This window comes from Leucopleurus acutus (assembly GCF_964270905.1).
Source record: "Leucopleurus acutus genome assembly, chromosome: 11".
Classification (NCBI taxonomy): domain Eukaryota; kingdom Metazoa; phylum Chordata; class Mammalia; order Artiodactyla; family Delphinidae; genus Leucopleurus; species Leucopleurus acutus.
Window position 1 is genome coordinate 40,039,964 of NC_139152.1, and position 8,330 is coordinate 40,048,293.

An 8,330-nucleotide genomic window follows, 5' to 3' on the forward strand; every position below is an offset into this window, starting at 1 on the left:
GCGCCTACAACTCTGTGTCACCATTGGCTACCTATCAAGCCTGGGAGGGCGGGGCGCTGAGAAAAGGCGCGGCTGGGTGGCTAGAAGAGCTGTCTGTCGGTAACTCAGCTCCAGAGAGAGTGAGGCGGAGGGAGCGCGGGCTGTGGAACGCGCTCGCTGAAAACGATGACTTTCCATCTCCCATCATCGCTGGTGTTCAGGCCGCATTTGGCCTCTCTTGTCTGTGGTCCTAGGCCGCGGCTACCTCACCACCCCTAAACAGTAGGTACAAAATCGACATATAGAGGCCAAAGGATCACTGTACATTTGACTCTCAGTGTTTACAGGAAAAGGCTTTAGTTTTGTGAACAGTTCACTGATGGAAACATTTTTTGAATGTTTATTAAGTCTGGGAAATTACACATATAAACATTTAATTTTCAGAACAATCCTCAGAGGAAGAAGCTATAATCTCCATTTTACAGATAATAGAGGAACAGAATGAGCCCATATCTAGTAATTAGGGGAAGAAGGCGAATTTGAACCCAGCCCTCACTTTTTATCCCTTTTATTCCCTCTCATATAGTGAAGAGCACTGGATTGAGAATTAGGAAATATGAGTTCTCGTTGCGGCCTTGATTCTCTAAAATTCTCTACAATTCCGTGCTAAATAATGCAGCTATATAGAAATGGCAGACACAATCCCAATTTCATCATCCTCTAAGCATCTTTAGTTAAAAGCATCTCTCCCTTCTTCCATCTCCACCACGCCTCTGGTAGACATGAGCCAACATTTTCTCCCCATAACCCTTCTGGATCTTTTTTGTATCCCATCCTTCCCAAGCTCTCACCTGCTGTCAGTTTCATTTAAGTAAGCTATTTCTCCATTACCAATGAGCAGGTGAGCGTGGTTCAGTGGTGAGCGTAGAGAATCTACAAAGCTGGAGAACAGCAGTTTAGGCATAAGAAGTGATTAAAACCGAAATGGGTAGAGAGCTTATACCTCCCGTTTCCCAGAGATTAGGGCAGTCCTAGAAGGCCATTTCATGAGATTCATTCATTTATTGAGCACCTAAATGCCAGGCACTGGGGATACAGGGAGAACAAGAACAGTAAACCTGCTCTTTCGAAGTAAACATTCTAGAGTAGTTTGGGATTGTGGATGCAATACAGCCATTAAATAGCAGCTATGAGTTATATACATAAGCAAACACTCCAACCCTCAGAAGAGGTACAAAGACATAAACACTCTATAACTCAAAACTAGGAGAGGAAGCCACATTACAGAAAATATGGGAATTTTCAACCAAATGCAGTGAAATCAAAAAGGAATATTAAAGCTACTATAGGGAACAATGTAAAGAGGCATTAGGGACTAGATAGAGATGCAACAAAGGCTTTAATTAGAGCGTCTACTGAAGGTCTTGGGGGGAAAAAAATCTATCTGCTAAGCCCAAAACAGACCAAAAAACACTATTTAGAACCACTTCCGGGCTTCCCTAGTTGCGCAGTGGTTAAGAATCCACCTGCCAATGCAGGGGACACGAGTTTGATCCCATATGCCGTGGAGCGACTAAGCCCAGGCGCCACAACTACTGGGCCTGCGCTCTAGAGCCCACGAGCCACAACTACTGAAGCCCACGCGCCTAGAGCCCGTGCTCCACAACAAGAGAAGCCACTGCAATGAGAAGCCCTCGCACTACAACGAAGAGTAGCCCCCGCTCGCCGCAACTAGAGAAAGCCTGAGCGCAACGAAGGCCCAAAGCAGCCAAAAAAAAAACCCACTTCCTTCTAAGTGGGGGAGAGATATTAAATGGTCAAGATATTAGCAAATTCTTTGTGCTTTTTAACAAAGTAGATGGCTGTTTTTAATCCAATTAACACTTTGCTAGCTACTGAATAGGTTAAAGTAGACCTGAGGCTGTTCGTAAATAGTGGTTAGGAAAGATGAATTCTTAAAGGAAAGAGAATTTTTAATTCGGACTTTTGGGGGCTAATCCCAGAGAAAAAGTGTGTTTGTGTGTGAGAGAGAGTGGAGATAAATAAATGCCAAAATCCTGCACTTTCTATAGTCATCCTCATCTTTTTTCCTTCCAGTTTCTTGGGCCAAACACTGGGAGTCATCCTCGACTTCTCTTCCAACCTTATAGCAGATCCTACTGGCTCCAACTTCAAGATATGTAACTTCTCATTACCTTCAGCGCTTCCAACCTGGTCCAAGCCACTTGCATCTGTTCCCTTAATTATTGTGAAAGTCTCCTTACCCTTGACTCTATATAGTCCATTTTTCAACACAGAAGCCAAATGAACATTTTTTTTTTGGCCATGCCTCGCTGCTTGCAATGGTGCAGTATCTTAGTTCCCCGACCTGGGATTGAACCCGGGCCCTGGCAGTGAAAGCGCCAAGTCCTAACCACTGGACTGCCAGGGAATTCCCCGCCAAATGATCATTTTAAAACCCAAGCTAGATCATGTTACTTCTCTACTCAACACTTGTCAATGGTGCTCCATTTCACTGTCTTCCTAATGGCTTACAAGGCCCTACTGTATCTGGTCTTTTGCTGCTTCTCTAACCACATTATCCTACTACTTACTCTCTCCTCCTCACTCAATTCTATACTAGCTACACTGGCCTCCTTGCTCTTTCTCAAACGTGCCAGTATCTTCTCACCTCAGAACCTTTGCACTTGTTTCCTGGAATGATCTTACCCACAAATATTCCTGTGGCTTGCTCTCTCACCTCTTTCAGGTCTTTGCTGAACTATGATTTCGTAAGGCCTTCCTCCCTAGCCATCTTATTTCCAATTTCAACAATCCTACTTACCTACATGCACACACAAAATCCCTGTCCCTCCTTCCCTGCTTTACATTCTCCAAAGTACTTATCATCTAGCATATTATGTTTTACTTTTCTCCCCTACAGCTAGAATGTAAGTTCTATGAGGGCAAGATGCTTGCTTTGTTTACTGCCATATTATCATCTGTAAACAGTATATAGTACTTGGTAGATACTATTTTCTAATGAAGGGATAAGTGAAAAGCAGGGAAATGCCTGAAACTACTTTTCAGAAAAGATGGATCTAGTTTTCAATTTTAACTTGTTTTCATCACTGTGATTTTTTGGTTACCTGTTGGTTTTGAGTGTTATGTGAAATTAAGAAAAGGGGTTAAGATTCCACAATGCAAAAAAGGTAGCACAAGTAAGACATGTGACAATCCACAAATCAAATCAATTCAACAGAAGTAGGCCCCCCAAATCAATTCAGCAGAAGTAGGTGCCAGAGCTAGAGATTACAATAAATACAAGTCTCTAAGGGAATCCACAGAAGTCATAGAAAGGGCTTCAAACTTTCTACAGAAAGTTGAATGAGAGAGATCAAGCCAATCTTATTGGCTCTCAAAAGTGTCAGAGAGACCAGGATGATTTAGGTCCTGATCATAAGATGAAACCTAGCTCTATCCCAGTTAGTTTAACAAACCTCTATAATTGGGGATCCAGCTGTTTGGAAGTTTACATTGATTTATACCTCATCTATTACCAAGGATGACACAGTTGATATCTCTTTTAACAAAAGCAAATCACTATTTATGACTTTATAATAAATTTATAATATCATCCATTCTCACATCGTTCATTTACTACTTCTCTATTCTTCCATTCAAACCAGACCAAAATTCCTAAAACATCGGCAGCTTCCACAAAAGTTTCAGGAGAGGCACAGCAAACAAAAATCTTAAGTTGTCTTATTTCAGAAAATGGAAGGACGGAACGAACAGAACTCAAGACTCAAGTGATTTTTTTTTCAGAAGTGTTGAACATTCTGTTAAATTTATATTTTGTTCCTTTTAGAGTTTTTAAACTATAGCTACTCCTAACATTTTTTATATAATTTGAGCATTATAGCATAAAAATTCTTTCCATTTAAATGGGTAATTTGCAAGATTTACCTTGTGTGTGTGGTTTTATTATGTCCCAAGAAAAGGGTGAGTATTCCCTATCAGCTTTTCCAGGCACCACCAAGAAGGCTATTAATTTTTTCTTCCAAAAGCACTGCTGTCTATACCAACATTTCAGTTTTCAAAGAACCAAATGTACAATTATGAATCATTGATAGTGCTTGCTAGATAAGCAGTACATGTTGCTATCATCTGTTAGAGCTATATATTTTTCTGTGTACCAGTCACCCTTCCAGGTATCCATGCGACAATACAGAATGAGGGGTTTTCCCCCTCTGCCACATCATACTTTATATACCATCAGGTTCACTGTAATGATCAAATCTTAGTTAGCTATTTCCAATGAACTCAATTCCCATAGGATCTTGTGCAGTAAGAAAGTACATACTATATTACCAAAACTAAAACAAAACTATTATCATATCAAATGACAGTTAAAAACTAACTTGAAGACTCAGTACACATAAACAATAATCAGATGATTGTTTTATCATTAACATTTATTGATGGGATGGATAAATACAGATTGAGAAACATACTTGACAGCAAGATATCAAACTGATAGCCAGACTATAAAATGTATACAACATCCTTTTTTAAATTTTTAAAAAAATTTTTTTAATGTTTTACAAAGAGCCCTTACTATAATGGTCACTTATATCTTACCATTCACATAACAGCAGTAGAGATCCCAGGGGTAGCATCCAGAACTGAGGTGCCCCAAGGAGGACAGAGGCAAGAACAGAATAATATGCTGAGAAAGGGCTCTTAAGAGCAATACAAAGAAAACAGACAAAAATATCACCACAAAATTGTACCTGAGTGACATAGATTGGAAAAGTGTTTTACTTTTTTTTTTCCTTCTTTGCTCTTTGGTCTGATAAGAAAACAGTTTTAGGTGTGTGGAGTAGGGTGGGGAGGTCAGTTTCAAATCCAGAAACCTAGGTTAACACTAAGTTAGTGGGCTGCATTCTTTTCTTTGGGTGCTTAACCCAGCCAGCACTTCCATCTTATAACCAATTCCAATGTGATCAACCACTAATCAGTTAAGGCCTCAGCTTTCAACTGAAGAGTTCCTGATAACCTGATGAAGACATACTTGCTCTGGCTTCAATTAGCATGCTCTCAAGTCTTTCTCTTCTTTCCATTCACCACGAATACACACTCATAAAGGGGAAGAGTAGACACCACTTTTTAGTAAACGTTCCTTTTTTGCCCTCCCTTTTCCAATGCCAAGTTCATGCTAAAAACTTTAGAAACATTAAAATGGAATGGTCTCCCACTTAAAAAATAATTCTCACTCCAGACCACTCTATCAGGCAGGATTATAGTACCATGCTTTTTATCCCACAGAGGGATAAAAAGATAAAACTTGACAGTGTGATAAAACATGAACATTTTTTAAACCACCAGGAACAAACACTCAGTTAAAAGCTGGGTGTTAACAAGCAGCAACACAAGAAATTTGGGGAGGCATCAAAGTCATTGAAAGTTTCGTGGGACTGCAGAGGGCTTATTTCTCACCATGTGAAGGGTTGCATAGACTGCTTAAATTCTCCCAAACCCAAGAGAATAATATTTGTATTCCAACTTCAAGATGTCCTAGAATCCCTTTTCCTGGCATTAGTATCAAAACAGATCATCAACAAAGGACTAATCCTTTTAAAATTTAATCAGTTCCCAAGTTCCCACAGTCCTGTGTTTCTGCGGGGGAAACACAGATATGTTTAAAATCCAACCATACTGGGATAAGACTCCTCTAATTGCCTTTGTCCAGAAACAAGGCATAAGGGGTATGGATTTTCAATATGGGGAATTAAGTAGCAGAGGCTTCAGTAAATCCAGCACTGATGTTACCATGATTTTATTTCTATATCCTAATCCATTGCTGTTTCCAACTGGAGATTTAAATTTTTTCTATCAATATTGGTGAGCCAATAATACAGAACTATGTAAAAGGATACATTAAATCAAAACACTAAAATCATTTCCAAAAAAAAAAAGAGGAAGCTGAGGGTCTCAGATATGGAAATACATTGATTCAAGTGAAAAGACTACACTAATTCCTACGTATTTTCTAAACCCAAAAAGCATAACTGATACTTCAGAAGACCAATGTAGCTTTAGATTAATGCTTCACTAGAGTTCAGCTAACAGCAACACAGGTATCTGATTAAAAGTCCTAATGACAATTCACAGGTATTTGTTTTTGCCAACATGAGATTCAAGCAAAGTTATAGGAATGAAATTTACAGAACTTGAGGCTCCAGGCCTGCTTACCACCACTTACCCTTGATAAGGTTAAAAGGAGGGGGGAAAAAGCCCTGTTTACTAGACTAACTTTGCATGTATAAATCCTGTTTCTCACCCTTTGAAGTGGTGAGGGTAAGAGAAGACACAGCATTTAGAAACCACACAATCTTCTGAAGCCTAAGCTTATGGAATCTGGACAACATGCATGCTAGCTGACAGGCACATCTGCTAACCCAAAGACAATGCAGTAAGCAGCTTCATGCAGAGCCCATAAGAAGTTTCATGACATATGCATAGATATAAAAGCGGACACTGTAGGTATCTTAAAACAGTATCAGGAGGCACTAATATAAAAAAGTCTCTAAATTGACCTATATCAGCAATGATCTACTAGTGCAAGGGCCAGACTATGCAGCGTAAAGCAGCTCTTAGGCTCTAGTAAGCACTTTTTTCAAGGTCACTCCTGACAAAGTTCTAAGGAACTACAGACTGCCATGGAGAACTGCTGAGGCCAAGTGGATATGTATCTCTGTGGTGAGAGAGTGAATGTGATTAGAAAATATGTGACATTTGATGAGAAAAACTGAAAGCTGTAAAAGACATTTTCATAAATCAGTGATCATCAATTCCACAAGATACAGATGCAAACTAAATAACCTTTTGGGAAGGTCAGAAAGGAAAGCTGATTCCGCCAAACAAAATCTAAACAAATAGCCTAAATTTAGTAAACACACCACGCATCTACCAATTACCAATTACCTAGCACAACACAGAAAATAGCAAGGAGAAAGAGGAAAATGTCATCCATAAAAGTAAAGTGACATTCCAAGTCAAAAGTATTACTGGTGTATCAATCAGCACAGAGCTCACTTTACACAGCAACGGCAGGCACTCCAGACAGTTCAAATATGCAGAAGTGCAGGACACTAATTCACCTTCAGTTAAGGCTTACTGAATGAATTCCCTCCTATATTAGGCCAGTGCATCATCAATTCCAACTGTCTCAGTTTTCTCCCCAACCTGTTCCTGGCAAGCAGCAGCACATGTACAACTCCTATCTCCCTATGACTACCAATGAAAAAATTCAATTTATCCACAAAGAATATTTGGTCTGAAAGACGCTGCATTAAAATCAAGAAGACAAATTCAAATTGCATCACCTTTTCCATGGCAAAAAACACCATGAAGACTGAAAAAATATCACATTAAATAATCTGTGGCTAGGTGGCATTTTCAGCTGGACAACTTGGCTTAGAATTCTTTCTGGCCCCTTGAAAGATTTCTTTCCTCAACAAAAATGTTCACTCCTAAAATATGGGATAATTAAGCACCCATTAGAATAGGACTCCTGATCCATTTTTCTAAAGGACTCTTAGAAATCTACAGAAGAACTTCTGCCTAGAAGCTAAAACCACCAAAGATGCACAATCTAAACATAACAGTATCTGAAGGCTAGGCTTGCTCACCTTCATGGCACCAGCACTGTTAAATTCATAAGCTCCAATCTCTGAGGTCATATAGGCTGCAAAAATTGAGGATGCAGCTGCCTCCCTTCAGATATACAGATAAAAATCAAGTCTTACATTCATAATATAATTTAAAATACAATGTCCTAAAAATTCCCAATCACAGTTTTCATTGTTTTCAGTATCCTTTAGCTCCATGGCTTCTCCCAGATCTATTCTCACATATGGTCTGGGCTTTCACAGGAAGGATAGCACATCCCCCTACCCTTCAGAGACCCTGAGACTGCTCTTACTTGAACACTTTCCCAAAGCCCAATATGAAAAAAAGGACACCCAATTCTGTAGGGCAGAAGCCAGCCTAGCTCTCCAGCCTTCTTCCTCAACCCCACCTTTGTTCTGTATCAAAAGGAAAAAGGGGGTAAAAAGGAAGTTTTTATAATGGAGTCCAGAGTCAGACCATTGGCTGCACCTGCCCAAACTAGAATTTAGAAGGCTACCCTCAATTACAACATAAAGAAAGAGAAATGTCAAATACAGGCCTCTTCCTTCCTTTATGTTTTAAAGGCCACACCGTGTTCTCTCTAGTAGACTGTTAGGAAGTAAAAATGGTGAAGTACAGGGAAGGAAAGATAAAACATGATTTTAAAACACACATACCCACACTTACATACACAC